The sequence below is a fragment of the Tenrec ecaudatus genome, chromosome 11, assembly GCF_050624435.1.
Source record: "Tenrec ecaudatus isolate mTenEca1 chromosome 11, mTenEca1.hap1, whole genome shotgun sequence".
NCBI classification, from domain to species: domain Eukaryota; kingdom Metazoa; phylum Chordata; class Mammalia; order Afrosoricida; family Tenrecidae; genus Tenrec; species Tenrec ecaudatus.
The window spans coordinates 108,275,677-108,290,804 of record NC_134540.1 but is presented as its reverse complement, the minus strand read 5'-3'; the positions used below and the strand labels follow the sequence as shown (position 1 = coordinate 108,290,804).

General features: G+C 39.7%; 1 long non-coding RNA gene across 2 annotated transcripts in view; it reads left to right on the top strand.

The window, feature by feature from the left end:
* Positions 1-15,128, top strand: part of LOC142460858 (uncharacterized) — a 108,570-nt gene that overhangs the window by 82,325 nt on the left and 11,117 nt on the right. For both annotated transcript variants that reach the window (XR_012786847.1, XR_012786848.1), the window contains 2 exons: positions 255-334; positions 11,171-11,284. This is a non-coding gene — a long non-coding RNA (uncharacterized LOC142460858). The remainder of the gene's footprint in view (positions 1-254; positions 335-11,170; positions 11,285-15,128) is intronic.

Genomic DNA, 15,128 nt, shown 5'->3' with positions numbered 1-15,128 from the left:
ATATGGGAGGTTTCTCAAGTTTATCTTCCACAAGTAGATGCTTATATCAAGCACATAAACATATTGCTGAGGATCTACTTTGATTGGATACATTCACATGCTTTATCTCATTTTAGCAGGGTTGGATTACCAATAAACTAGGTAATGTTGACTATTTCATACTTACTTACCAATCTATAATGAAACATCCACCTTTGTTCATCACAACCAAGATTCTACTTCTAGGTGTGGCTGATATTTGTTTCTCTCTAAAGCTCACAGCACTTTCCTCCAGAATCAAAGTCTGTTTTCAAATTCACAATTCCTGAAATGGATGGATGAACCAGTATACAAGGTAAGAAAGGAAATTAGAACGAGTAAGCTTGCCAGGTTTACAAGGTGATTCACCGCTTGCCAACTCTATGAAGTAACTACTGCCATCAGCGCTTTAGATGAAAAGGACAGTCTGGCTGGGAGAGGCGAGCAACTTTCCTGCATCCTCCCAGCTACGAGGCCAAATGCATTCATAATCTATCTATCAGCTTCCTTCTCTTTTGCTTAATTTATAGGGCTCTGGAAATCAGGGTGAGAGAAGAGAGAGGTATTATAAAGAGATAAATGTAGAACAATTTTTATGGGTGCAAATAATTTCCAGAAAAAGTGAAAAATGAATATAGTATACAAAAGACAGAGGATGAAAATGGCAGAGATAATTACATTAACCCAGAAAGGAAGGCTTATATGGAGAAATCACAGATTGAGGATCCATACCCCGAGGGGAGCATAACAGCCACTAACAGCAAAATGACAATATGACATTGTAAAATTACTTGTGAAACCTATAGTCTGCCTCCTGAAAGACTGGCTTCAACAGATTGAAGAAACATGCAGAGCAAGGACACTCATGACAGCTTGGTAAACTTAAATGGTGGTTCCACACAAATTGGGATTCGAACTAATAATTAAGAGGTTTTGTGCATTGCATACCCAACTTGCTATGCTTACTGTCCCAGATGCACTTGCTACAATTCTGTTTTGGGATTTTTTGGTCCAATGTCGCACATGCATCCATTGAAAAGTCGACCCGTAAAAACCAACCCATTGCACAAACTGACAAATCAGAAACCTTACCCCAAGAAACACATGGCAACTATTGACTAAAATAACAGCCCATAGAAACATTATTTTGTGAGCCCTGAGAGACAGTGTTGTCTAAGACATACCTTCTCCCTAGGATTCTACCTCAGGTCTCTAGTTATTAATAGAGACTTTAATGCAATTTTGACTTATGAGTCTTTTTTGTTCATACTTGTCTCCAATAACAATAGCTAATATCTAGGGAGGAGAAGGATGTGAGGACAAATGAATACTTTAGGCCTCTATACTTTTATTTCATCACTTGTCTGTCATACGCTGGTGGTGTATTTGTTGCTGTGATGCTGGAAGTTATGTCACTGGTATTTCAAATGCCAGCAGGGCTGCCCAACATGAACGGGTTTCAACAGAGCTTCCAGACTAAGAACAGACAATGAAGAAGGAGTCAGATCATCAATTCAGAGGAAGGTGCCACTGAAAACCTTATGCATAGCTTTTAAACATGATCATATATTGAAGGTCCAATGCATGGAAGCAGAACATTGTCAGAGATAGCTCTGGAGGACGGGTCCCTCAGGTCACAGGGCACTCTCAAGGTGACTGAGGAGGAACTGATTATGGAATGAAGTTGACCATGCTGTGACATGAGGCAGGTAAAGCCTGGGGCAGTGGAGCTTTCAGGATCTTTACTTGCTGATGAGCCAAGACTCAAGATAAGGAAAAACAGCTGCAAAAATCTACTAATGATTAGAATGTGTGCAGCATGAATCTAGGAAATTTGGAAGTAGTAAAAAAATGAAATGGAGCACTTAAAAATGGATGTTCCAGGCACTTGTGAATTGAAATGGACTTGTATTGGCCATTCTGAATCATATGATTTATTATAGTGGGAATAACTCAATCAAGAGGAATGACTTGACATTAATTGCTAAAAAGTACATGCAAAATCAGTCATGAATACAGTATAGTCTGTGATAGGTTTATATCTATGCACCCTCAAGGAAATCCAATCGATACAACTATTGTTTAAATTTATGCACCAAACACAAAAGGAAATAATGAAGAGATCGAAGAATTCTCCCAATGACTTCAGTCTGAAATTAATCCTTTAATCAAAATGCATTGATAATTATTGGCGATTGGAATGCAAAAGTCAGGGAAAAAAGGAAGGAACGGTAGTTGGAATATAGGGCCTAGGAGATAGAAATGAAGATGGAGATGTGTGAAAAAATTTTGCAAAATCAATGGCTTATTCATGGTAAATACTTATTTTCCCCAACATCACAAATAGTGACTATACACATTTTAGTCCCCAAAACAAGTCTCCAGGAATTGATGGAATACCAATTGAAAGTTTTCAGCAAGTTGATGAAGTACTGGAAACACTAGTTGGTGTCAAGAAATGTGGACGCTAACTACTTGGTCAACTGACTGGAAGAGATCCATATTTGTATCCACTCCAAAGAAAGGTGATACAACAGAATACTCGAAATACAGAACAATATCACTGATATCACACACACATCAGTGAAAACAACCGAAGATCATCCAACAACTGTTGCAGCAGTATATTGAAAGGGAACTGCCAGAAGTTCATGTTGGCTTTAAAACAGGACATGGAATAAGCAATATCATTGCTGATCTCTTAATAGAAGAATAAGATAGAACTTGGTTCAAAGTACAGATTACCAAAAACATGTTGACTTATGTTGCATTGACTAGGCTAAGGCATTTGACTGTATCATAATAAACTATGGATAACTTTGAGAAGAATGGGAATTCCAGAACACTTCATTGTGCTCATGCAGAACTTGTATATGAGTCAAGGAGCAGTTGTACCAACACAACAGCAAAGTATTGCATGATTTACAATCAAGAAAGGTGTGTCCAGGTGTGCGACCAGGTTGCATCCTCTCTCCATAGTGCTCTAATCTCTAAACTGAGCAAATCACAAGAGAAGCTGGATTCTATGTGGCATCAGAAGTGGAGGAAGGCTAATTAACAACCTGTGATATGCAGATAACACAACTTGCTTGGTGAGAGTGAGGAGGACTTGAAACAAATGCTGATGAAGGTCAAGGATTGCAGCCTTCAGTATGGGTTGCAACTCCATAAAGAAGACCCGAATCCTCACAACTGGACCAATAGGTAACATGATGATAAATGGAGAAAAGGTTGACGTTGTCAAGGATTTTGTCTTGTTTGAATCCACAATCAGTGATCATGGAAGCAGCAGTCACGAGATCAAAAGACACTTTGCATTATGTAAATCTGCTGTACAAGACCTCTTGGGCGTACTGAAAAGCAAAGGTGTTACTTTGAGGACTAAGATGCACTTCCCCCAAGCCATGGTCTTTTTAATTTCCTTATATGCATGTGAAAGTTGGACATTGAATAAAGAAGACTGAAGAATAATTGGTGCATTTAATTGTGGTTTGGAGAAGATTATTGAAAGTATGGGAGACTGCTCAAAGGACAAACTGATATGTGTTGGAGGAAGTACGGCTTGTGTGCTTCTTAGGGGCAAGGATAGCGAGCCTTTGTCTTAACAGACTTTGGAAATGTTGTTAGGAGAGGCCAGTCCCTGGGGAAGGACATCATGCTTGGTAGAGAGAGGGCCAGGAAAGGAGCGAAGTCCCTTCAAGAGATGGACTGACATTGTGGCTGCACTATGGAGCTCAGGTATAAGAACAATTGTGAGGACAGTGCAGGACTGGGCATGGTTTCCTTCTCTTGTCCACAGGGTCATTACGGGTCAGCACTGACTTGATGGCACCTACCAAGAACAACTTATTTCTATTAAATAAGTTAATTATTTACATGAAAACTACTGAATTTTGAAAAGAAGTCAAGACCCATTTTCACTGAATAGGGGAAGAGAGAAAGTAAGGCTCAACCAGGCTAACACTGACCTGCTACTTAAACAGAATTGACCATAGAACTGTGTTTAGATTTTCTGACGTATTTTCCCTGTTCAGACCTGATTGTTTAAGATTCAAATGAGTAGAGAGAGACACAATGGCCGCCAGATAACAAGCCCTGGAAGATCTCCGCAGTGACTACAGAGAAGGCCCACTAAGAGGATTGTCTTGCCATTTCTGGCAGTGAGAATCTTAATAAAAAGATAAGTAGACTCAAGTTTCTTAAAGTGGTGCAGTAGCAATGCCTACTGACAGTCTCCTTTACCATTAACCAGCGCCCCATGCCACTTCTGTGCGTCCTGCTCCTCCTCTTCACAGCCCCTAAGGCAACCTAAGCAGTCAAACCTCTGACCTTGAAGGCTCCTTGGAGACAGCTCTGTGTGGGAAGCTCACTGCAGACATAACTAGCAATTAAGCTTAACTTTCCTTTCCCTTAAAATTTTTAAAAAATAAATCATTGGGGGCTCTTACAGCTCTTATAACAATTCCTATATCAATTGTATCAAGCACATTTATACATATGTTGCCTTCATCATTTCCAATTTTTTTTTCTACTTGAGTCCTTGGTAGCATCTCCCTCTTTTCCCCTCCCTCCCCCACCCTCCCACCCTGTGAATTTATTTTACACCATCTGCTGTCTCTCTTCGCCCATGTTTTGTTGTGCATCCCCTTGGGAGTGGGGGTGAGTATGGGGTGCTGTACATCAATCATAGCAATCAGTTCCCCTTTTCTCCCCCTCTCTCCCCACCATCTTCCCCCTACTCTCATGCTATCACCACCCCCATTGCTGTTCCTGAGAGGTTTGTCTGTCCTAGAGTCTGTGTGTCGAGAGGTCTTACCTGTACCAGTGTACATGCTTTGGTACAGATTTGTAAGGTAGAATGGGGGTCATGATAGTTTTGGGGAGGTGGACATTAAAGAACTAGAGGAATGTTATCTGTTTCAACAGTACTATACTTCACCCTGGCTGACTTGTCTCTTGTGACCCTCTATGACACATGTTCAATTGTCCACAGATGGATTTTGGGCCTCTATTCTGACACACACGCCTCATTTGAATCAAAATGGTTGTTTGCTTGGGGTCTTCTGATGTCTGATACCTGATCCTATTGACACCTCATGATCACACGGGTTGGTGTGATTTGTCCATAATGACTTTGTTGCTTCCCTGCTAGATGGTTTCTTCTTTACCTTCCAGCCTTTAACACCCCAGATGTTGTATCTTGTAATAGCCAGGCACCATCAGCTTTCTTCACATTAATTTATGCACCCATTTTGTCTTCAGCAATCATGTTGGGAAGGTGAGCACAACAGAATGCCAGGCTATTAGAACAAAATGTTCTTGCATTGAGGGAGGACTTGAGTAGAGGCCCAATGTCAATCTGCTACATTAATAGCTAACCTATAAATATATGTACATCAATCTATATCTCTATTATTATGTATATAAATATGCTTACATATGTACATGTCTGTATTTCGACCTCTATAAATGTCCTTTTGCCTCCTACTTCTTTCATCTATTTCCTTTTACTTTCCTCCTGTCCCACTATTATGTTCCACATTCTTTTGGCTCTCTGTACTACCCCTCAGCTACACTGCACTTGTTTGAATCCCACTAGGCACTCTATGCCCTCTTCACCATTGATTTTAGATATCTGTTGTTCATTTGACTCTGGGTTTGTTGGCTCCCCCATCCATTTCTCCTCACTTCCTCCAATCCCCTGTTCCCTGGGAACTGTTGCTCCCATTGTTTTTTCCTTGGGATTGTTTATCTTGCCTATCTTATATAAATAGGCATATAGCAAAAAAAGAAAGAAAAATCAAGCAAACATAAAATAGCCTATGAATAGGTCTGGGTCTGTCTGCTGACCTTTATGAATGTTTTCTGATCAGGGATGATGTAGTGCCAGGCCCTGCCCATTCCCCCTCCCCATCCCCACCCCGAGTCCGAAGTTTATTTTCGGAGTTCTTCAGGGACTTTATTGCTTTGCTCCCCTTTCTGTTCTGTTGTGCTCCTTGTGTTATGCCCTGATGTGGGGGTGTCAGACCGGGCACAATTCCCACGGTGTCTCCGGTGCTGCCTCCCATAGCATCGTGGCTTAGAAAGGGGACATCATGTCTTTTTTCCTGCTTTTGGCTTGGGTGTCAACCCCCACCATTTACCCTAACTCCCTGACTCAGGGCATGTGTTAATAAACTAACACAATCAAAGAGTTGATCTCCTACCAACAAGACAGTTTCTTTTCTTTCATTTTTATGACTGTTTTATTACAATACTCTCATATTTTTCGAGTTTTCTCTCACTTTCCCTTCTAGTGCCTTCCTGTGTGGCTCCACTCTCCTGAGAATACCACTCAGGCAAACACTACATGACAGTTCACCTACCCAGAAAAGGATACCCCCTGTGTGCACTGACATGCTTACATTCACATTGCTATAGCGACATGCATTAGCATCCACACCCAGATCATATGCTGGTGTTTAGTCTCTTTTGTCCCTTACCACCCAGCAATTGCACACATTATTTCATCTGCTCTCTATTTCCTTGGGAGATATATTTAAGTGGAACTTATTAGTTTTTTTTAATCTCAAAATATATTTTCCAATTATTTTTACCAATTTGCTGGCATTTCCAGACAGCTGCTTATAATTACTATCATTACTTTTAATTTGTTCTCACTCTTCTTCCACTCACCTTCCCCAATTACCCATCTCTCTCCCCTTTCCTCCATTAAATACTGTATATTTTCCAGCTCTTATTAGGCCTTTCCCATGTCACTAAACAGAACCAAATACTTCTACATGATCAGCACTTCATATACCACTAAAAGCTGTACCACAGTGCCGAAGAAACAACAGTCAACAATATTAATCAAGAAAAATAATGCAAACAATAAAAGAAGAGGTCATGAAACTACCAAATATACAATTCAGAAGAACGATACTCAGGTCCTATCAAAGAATATGGGGAGCACTCCAGAGAACAATAGAAGAAATTGAGAAACTTAGATCTTTAAGCCAAAGGGAATCCCAGAAGACAATGAGATAAGAGAATTGGGCAACATAGTAAAAGACCCCAGGGATGGAATGGAAGAAGAGGAAAATGAATCAGTGAGCTCAAAGACAAACACTCTGACTATAATTGACGAGAGAAACAAATAGTAAAACAGTGAAGGAATCAGAAGACATGAGGATGTCGTAGGACTCTATCAAGAGAAACAGCCACATCTCATCAAAATCTCCGAAGAAGAAGAAAAAACAACAACAACTAAAAACTTAAAGAGAAAACATTTTGAGAAATTATAGAAAATTTCTTCAGCATCTCAAAGTAAAAGCAAATAGTTATTCAATAAGCCAAGAGAACCCCAGATAGGAGAGTTCCCAAAAGAATAATCTCCCAACAGATTGTAGTCAAAATATCTTATTTCAAGGAAAAGGAGGGAAACTTGAGGACAGTAAGAAAGAAAGAAGTCATCTACAAAGGAAAACAGTTCAATATAAACTCAGACTTCTCAGCAGAAACGATGAAGGCAAAAAGACAAAGGGGTAATGCATATATAAATCTGAAATTAAAAATCCCTGTAACCAAGAATCCTCTATCTAGCTAAATTATCCTTCAAATATGGGGAGAAATGAAGATATATCCAGACAAGAAAAAAATCAAATGAACTTGTAAAAACAAGACCAGCATTACAAAAATTACTTACATAAAGCTGTTCCCCCAAACAAAAAACAGCTACAGGCAAACTTGAGGGTAGTAGACACGAACGACACTGCCAGCCAGAAACCAATACCTTAGAAGCAGCACGCAAAACAACACAGAAAAAGAGGAGGAACAAAGACCCGATACAATCACCAAACACTGGAGGGGGAGGGGAAGAAACCAAATAAAAACACAACAAAATGACAGCAGCAAATCCAACTATATCAATAATGGCACTAAATGTCAATGGATTAAATGCACCAATTAAACCAGAGTAGCAGACTTGATTATAAAATAACACCTAGTTATATGCTTCCCTCTCTCTTTTTCCACCCCCATCTCTGGCCTCCTTACAGTCATTAAAGTCTTGTCTTTTGTTGTACAAACCACATCTATTCCGTGCTATCTTAAATATTTACCACTGTGACAACGACTGAGTTTGCTAACCATCATACGAGGAGGTACTAAAAAAATCCAGATTTTTTTTCCAAAGCTATGTATTTAAATTTTTTACAAAGCAGCTGTGTTTGGGTAATTTAGAGAAACAAATCCACAGAAACTAATGTATAAGAGAGAGTTTTATATAAAGATAAAGTGCACATCAAGAAAACATACCGACCCAGTGCTGCCCAAGCCCACAAGGCCAACATTAACCCATATGTCTGGCACCAATCCACAAAGTCCTCCTCCATCTCACAAAACTCACTATGACGCTGACTGCAGGAGGAAATCTGAATCAGTGAATGTGTAAGCATCTCAGCCCTTGCAGCGGTCTCCACACAGGTGCTCCAGCACTCAGGGCTGCATCGGGCAGGGTAGGACCATGAAGCTTCTGGAAGTAAGCCTTGCCAGCTGAAGCAGGGTACTGGCTAAGGCAGCTGCACCCTGGTCCGACCATCACAAAACAAGAGACCTGAGAGCTAGGAAGGCGAGGCTTACCAAGGCATTTATCTCTCCGCCCTTCAATTAATCCCACATGTGTTTATCGGCCAGGTTGGCACAATAAATTAACTACTTCAGCAGCCTTATCACCTTCAAAATACTTTGCATTACACTTAATACATTTGTCAAATCTGCAATGCCATTCTTGGAAACATTTGTCAAACTCATCTGTTTGAATGGCTGACAGACTTCCCTCGTTTTTTCTTCACCTTGTCTAAGTCATCAAATCACTGTCCTTTTATGTCCTTCATTGGAGGAAACAAAAAGAAATTGCACAGAACAAGGTCAGGTGCGTGGGGCAGGCAAGGCATACTGTTCTTTGCAAACACTGGTGCACTGAGATGGCTGCATGAGCAGGTGCATTGTTGTAGTGGCAAAACCAGTCCCCCATCAGCCACAAACAGGCCTTTAAAAAAATCATTTTTATTGGGATGTGTGTCTCTTACAACTCTTCACAATCCAGACGTCCATCCATGTGTCAAGCACATTTGTACTTATGTTGCCATCATCATTTTCAAAACATTTTTTTCTACTTGAGCCCTTGGTATGATCTCATTCCCCCCCCCCCATCCTCCTTCATGAACCCTTAATAATTTATGATTTTTTTTCATCTCTTATACCAAACGCTGTCTCCCTTCACCCACTTTTCTGTTATTTGCATCCCCTTGGGAAGGGGTTATATGGTGATCATTGCAATCAGTTCTCCCTTTCTCCTCCTACCATCCTCTTACCCTCCTGGTGTCACTACTCTCATTATTGGTCTTGAGGGGTTTATCTGTTGTGTAGTCCCTGTGTTTCGAGCTCTTATCTACACCAGTGTACATCCTCTGGTCTAGCCAGATTTGTAAGGTAGAACTGGGGTCATGATAGTGGGGAGAACAAGCAGTAAAGAAGTAGCACTTGACTCCTTTCTTCCTTGTGACCCTTCTGTGAGGATGTTCAATTGTCCACAGATGGCCTTTGAGTCTCCACTCTGCCCCATCCTCATTCAAATTGACGTTTTTTTTTTTGTTTTTGTTCTGGGTCTTTGATGCCTGATACCTGATCCTATTGACACCTCATGATCACACAGGCTGGTGTGCTTCTTCCATGTGGATTTTGTTGCTTCTCAGTTCAATGGCTGCTTGTTTATCTTCAAAATTTTAAGACCCCAGACACTATATGTTTTGATAGCTGGGCACCATCAGTTTACTTTGCCACATTTGCTTATGCACCCATTTTGTCTTCAGCAGTCATTTCAGGAAGATGATCATCACAGAATGCCGGGTCATTAGGACAAAGTGTTCTTGAGTTGAGGGAGTACTTGAGTAGAGGTCCAATCCAATGTCTGTCTGCTACCTTAATACTTAACATATAAATATATGTACATAGATCTACTTCCCTATCATTATATGTAAATTTTTTTACATATGTACATGCTGTATTTAGGCCTCTATAAATGTCCTTTGCCTGATAGTTCTTTCCTCTATATCCTTTCACTTTCCTCTTATCCCACTAGCACAAATAGGTCTTTTTCTGTCGCACATTGTTAGACTATCTTTTCAGCACTTCTAATAGAAAGCTTGATTAACAGTCTGACCTGGTGGAACAAACTCCATGTGCATTATCCCGCTCACATTGATTTTTGAATTCACTTGATTAGCTTTGTTTGGGCAAGGTGATAATGGCCTCTTTTACTGCCTTGATCAATGTTTACTGTCAGGCTCACTTCTGAGCTGTTCTTTCAAAGAAGCACATGTGTTTCCAGTAGATTCTCCTTTTGCTGGTCAGAATGCAGGGCACACATTTCCCAGCAAGCCTTCTCATTCTGAAATCTTCCATTAAAATTCACTTAACTGAGCACCAAGATAGTTCAGATAACTTCCCCATCTCTTCAATGGTCCACTGTCGGTCTTCAAGTACACATGCATGCATTTTGTGCACATTTTCATCTGTTTGGGAAGAATGAGGTTTGTTACCAGTCAACATTTCACCTTTTTGAAATGAGAAAACCACTCAGACACTTGAGTTTTTCCCATAGCATTGTCCTTGTACACTTTGCTCAACATCGCAGTTTCTGTGGTATTTTTCCTAAATAGGAAATAAAATTTCACAGCCACATGCTGTTCTCTTCAACAGGCTATCACAAAAAACAATGTTTGAGTGAAACTGTTTTTATGAAAAAATTCACTGTGACCAGAGAGAACCTTCCCAGGAGATGCCACAGGGTGCACTAACTCAGAGGGAGTTGCTCGATGTTCGCCTACCATGAAAAATGCATATTAAGAAAGTTCTGCCCAGAGGAGTCCACCCCCCTCTTTTTGAGTACCTCCTTGTATTTTCTAATCTTGATCATGTCGTGTGGTGCTAAAAATAGGTATTTTTTGTTGATGTATAAAGTTCCATATTATGAATGTATCAGAACTTGTTTATCCATTCCTCGATAGTTGGGATTTTGGTTATTTCCATGTTTTCGCTGTTGCAGAAACTGCTGCAATAAAAATACGTGTACATATGTCTGTTCACATTATATTCTTAATTTCTTTAGGGTATGTTCCTAGAAGAGAGATTTCTGGATAAGTTACTTGGATTTGCATTTGTTTAATGAAGTGTCATATTGATTTCCATAATGTTTGCACAATTTTACAGTCGCACCAGCAAGGTAAGAGTTCATATTTCTTCACATCTTCTCCAGCATATATTTTCTGTTTTATTGAATTTTGCTGAAAATGTTGATGTGAGGCGATATTTCATTGTTACTTTAATCTGTATTTCTCTTATTGTTAATTTCCTTATATGGTTGTTGGCTGCCTGTATGTCATCTTTGGTAAATTGTCTATTCATGTCTTATGTCCATTTTTGATGGGATTATTTGCATTTTTCTTGTTAGGATGTTGTAGGGTTTTTTTGTTGTTGGAGATAGCCCTTTATCTGATATATCTATATATCTACATACATATATAATTTTTAATCTGATGTATCACTACTGAATATTTTTCCCCAATTTGTGGGTTCTCTGTTGACTCTTTGGGTGAACTCTTTTATTTGCTCTTAAATGTCGTATTTTCAGTGGGTCCCAGCACGTTATTTTGTCTTCTATACAGTGGTTAGTTTTCTTTACATTTGGTAATGTGTTTATGGTTTGTACTAGGGTCCTTAGGTTTGTCCTAATGTTTTTAATTATGGGTTTGATAATTATGTGGTTCATATTTAGGTATTTAATCCACCTTGAGTTTGTTTTTGTACATGATGTGAGGCATGGGTTTGTTTCATTCTTTTACAGGGGAAGATCAATGTTTTCTAGCAACATTTGTTGAAAAGGCCATCTTGCCCATTTAATGTATTTGAGCTCTTTTTCAAAAATTGGGTGTCTATGGGCATTTGATTATATTTCTGGGTTTTCAGTTCTAATCCATTGATCTCCAGTGGTACCTAGTTCAGCAACGAGCACAGTGCCAGTAGCATAGCAGATGCTTGAGAAGTTTGTGTTAAAAGACGGAATGAGTGGGTCTGGAACATTGAACTCTAGAAAGGAAGTCAAATACATTTCTTTCCTGATATTTTCCTTCATTCACATAGAAATTAGATTTTTAACTACTATCAATATTAATTTTTGGTTCAAAATTTCAGTTATTGCAATGGGTCTCATGTACTGAGCACGTTCACAGGTCTAAAGGTTCAGCCTACTTTCTATTCTTTTCACACACCCATTTTATCCGTGAGAAAACGGAGTCTCAGAGTTTAAGCGATACAAGGGAGCTTCAAAAAGCCATGTAAAAATGAAATGAAGAGACAATGAAGTTTTTTCACAAACTTTTTGCAGCCACCCCCTCGTATGTCCAACATCTGTCAGCTAGTAAATTTAACACTTCCGTTTGTTGACTTCCAGAACCCGTCTGCATCGGGCTCACCTGCCCATCGTTCTTCTCAGTCTCGAGGCATCCCTGGACCACCTGCACTCTTCTTACTCATCTTAGCTTCCTAGCCAACAAACCTCCTGCTTGTCCTGCAGTGGGTGTGCAGACAGGGCCTGTCTACCATATCTGTGTACTCCCTGGGATAATCCAATTTTTCTTGGATTATCCCACTGTCTTTTCTCTACATGTCTTTTTCTCTTTCTTTAAAACAAGATTCCATTAATGAGTCCATCGCAATAGTATTTAAGACAGAAGAGCAGGCATTATGGAAAAAACAACTGAACCAATCAGTAGAAATCTCTGTAAGTGATTAGCAATGTCTGTTCTGTTTGTCATTGGAATATGCAGAGCTCAATTAGTATAATATCCTAATTTCACATATACTACTCTTTAGGGAAAGTGACTTTAATATGGTACCTTGTGTACTGGGGTACCCTGGATCTCCATTCACAAGTCCCACACATGTGTTCTTTCTCATCCATGAGACAGGGGTCATACTCTATATTGGAGGTTAACATATGGGCTATATTCATCTCACATCCTCTTTCTCTAATCTGGGACACATCCTCACTCAAAGCCTTCAATTTCAAAGTAAGGCTTCTGTCCATGTTGGAGAACAATAGAATGTTCTGACACACAAAAGAAAATAAATAATGTTTCATCACGTTTTTTTATAGGTTCAGTGATGCATTCATTTTTTCAGAATATCTAAATACCCTTCTGTTAGTTTATTGTATTATCGTCGCTTATTTGATGCTGTGATGTGGGAAGTTATGCCACCCGTGATGGACAGGTTCCAAAAGTGCTTCCAGACTAATACAGACTAGGAAGAAAGAACTTATGATGCATGTCTAAAATTACCCAATGAAAACCTGATGGATAGCAACAGAACGTGATATGATTCGCTCACTATGGAAACATCATCCGAGGGAATCAGTCTCAGGAGGAGGACATTTGGCAAAGTCGATAGGTATTGACTGCCTGGCATACTAGGCTGTGGAAGGATTCTGTAAGTGATTAGCAATGTCTGTTCTGTTTGTCATTGTAGTAGACAGAGCTCCATTACTCTAATATCCCCATATTATACACACCCGGAAATTGAAATTCAGATTTAGTCAATACATTCATGGTTTGTAAATCTTTATGTGGTCATGGATTTAAGGTGACCCCTTGATTTCCTTCACAAGGAAAGTTTTCTACAAGACTTCATATGTGGAAGGAATGGTTGACTGTTACATTATCGTATGAGGTTGTTGTGTTTATTGGTTTGGCTTTCAGTTTTCCCTATTTGAACAACACTACAATGGAAATGTAATGGGATCGATAAATGGAAGTTCAAATAGTGCAGGAAAAAGGGTATATGCATCTTGAAAAAATAAAACTCTTCATACATGTGCATGCTCTTGGAGGAACATTTAAACTGCTGAGTATTCAGCCATGTTCCTGCTTAATTCAACTTACTGCCGTTGAGCTAATTCCAACTCATAAGTGACCTTAAACGACAGTATCAAAATGCCCCTTTGAGTTTCTGAGATTGTAACTCTTCATAGGATCAGAAAACCTCATCTTTCTCCTTCAGAGTGGCTTTTGGTTTTGAACTGCTGACACTGTGGTTATCCGCCCAATGCGTACACCCAGAGCTCCATGTTTCTCTTAAGACTAAGAAAATGAAAGAGAAGTTAATTTAGTCTCTACCATTAACCAGTTGCTTCTCTAACAGGAAATTCTAAGTATCTAGAATGAAATCATTCACGGTATCTAGAACGATTTCCTTTGGAAACTTCACATATTCTAAAGAGAGACTCTAGTCATCACTTGATATAGAATGAGCCTGCACTCGTGAGAAAATGGGCATTCCCGGGTGCCTACCCGTATCCCAGTTTTGATGTGGAGTGTTCAGATGTTGTAAAGGGGGCTATTATCTAGAAACTCTAATTAGAGATATGGTTTGGGCAAAGCTTTTCCAAAAGCTCCCAAGCTCCTTGAATCGCCCGTGTTGTGCAAAATACAATTCATTTCTGGTTCTTGGTTGGGACAGACACATGCGCCTCTTGAAAGTTGATTCTTAAACATTTAGTTACCCACACACACACCCCCCCACCACCCCCAAACACACACACAATCTGATTCAGAAAGTCTCAGCCTCCACCTCCTCCTCTTTGCATCTCTTCTTAGTCCTTGTCCCTCTAGGTTTCAACTCAAGCTTTGGTCTCTCTGGGTGGGTTCCCCCTCTACTTCTATACTATAATTGAACGCTAAAGTTTTGCCTTGATTTATTCATATAGATTAATTTACAAAATCACTCAATTTAATTCACTCCTATATGCACTGAATAAGGTTCTGGGTTAGAGGATCTCCCCCCCCCCCAAAATGTGCTTAAGCCTTAAACCCTGGACTCAAAAGTATTTTTAAAAAGTAGAATTTTCTTTTGTTATGTTAATAAATTCATGCCGGAGGAAGGTAAGTCCTAAACCTAATCACTTCTGGGTCATAAAATGAGCAGAAAGACCCAAGAATACACAGGTGAGAAACAGACACCAGGAGATGCCAAGGAGCCCCAAGGAACCCCTTGGGCTACACAAAAGGAAG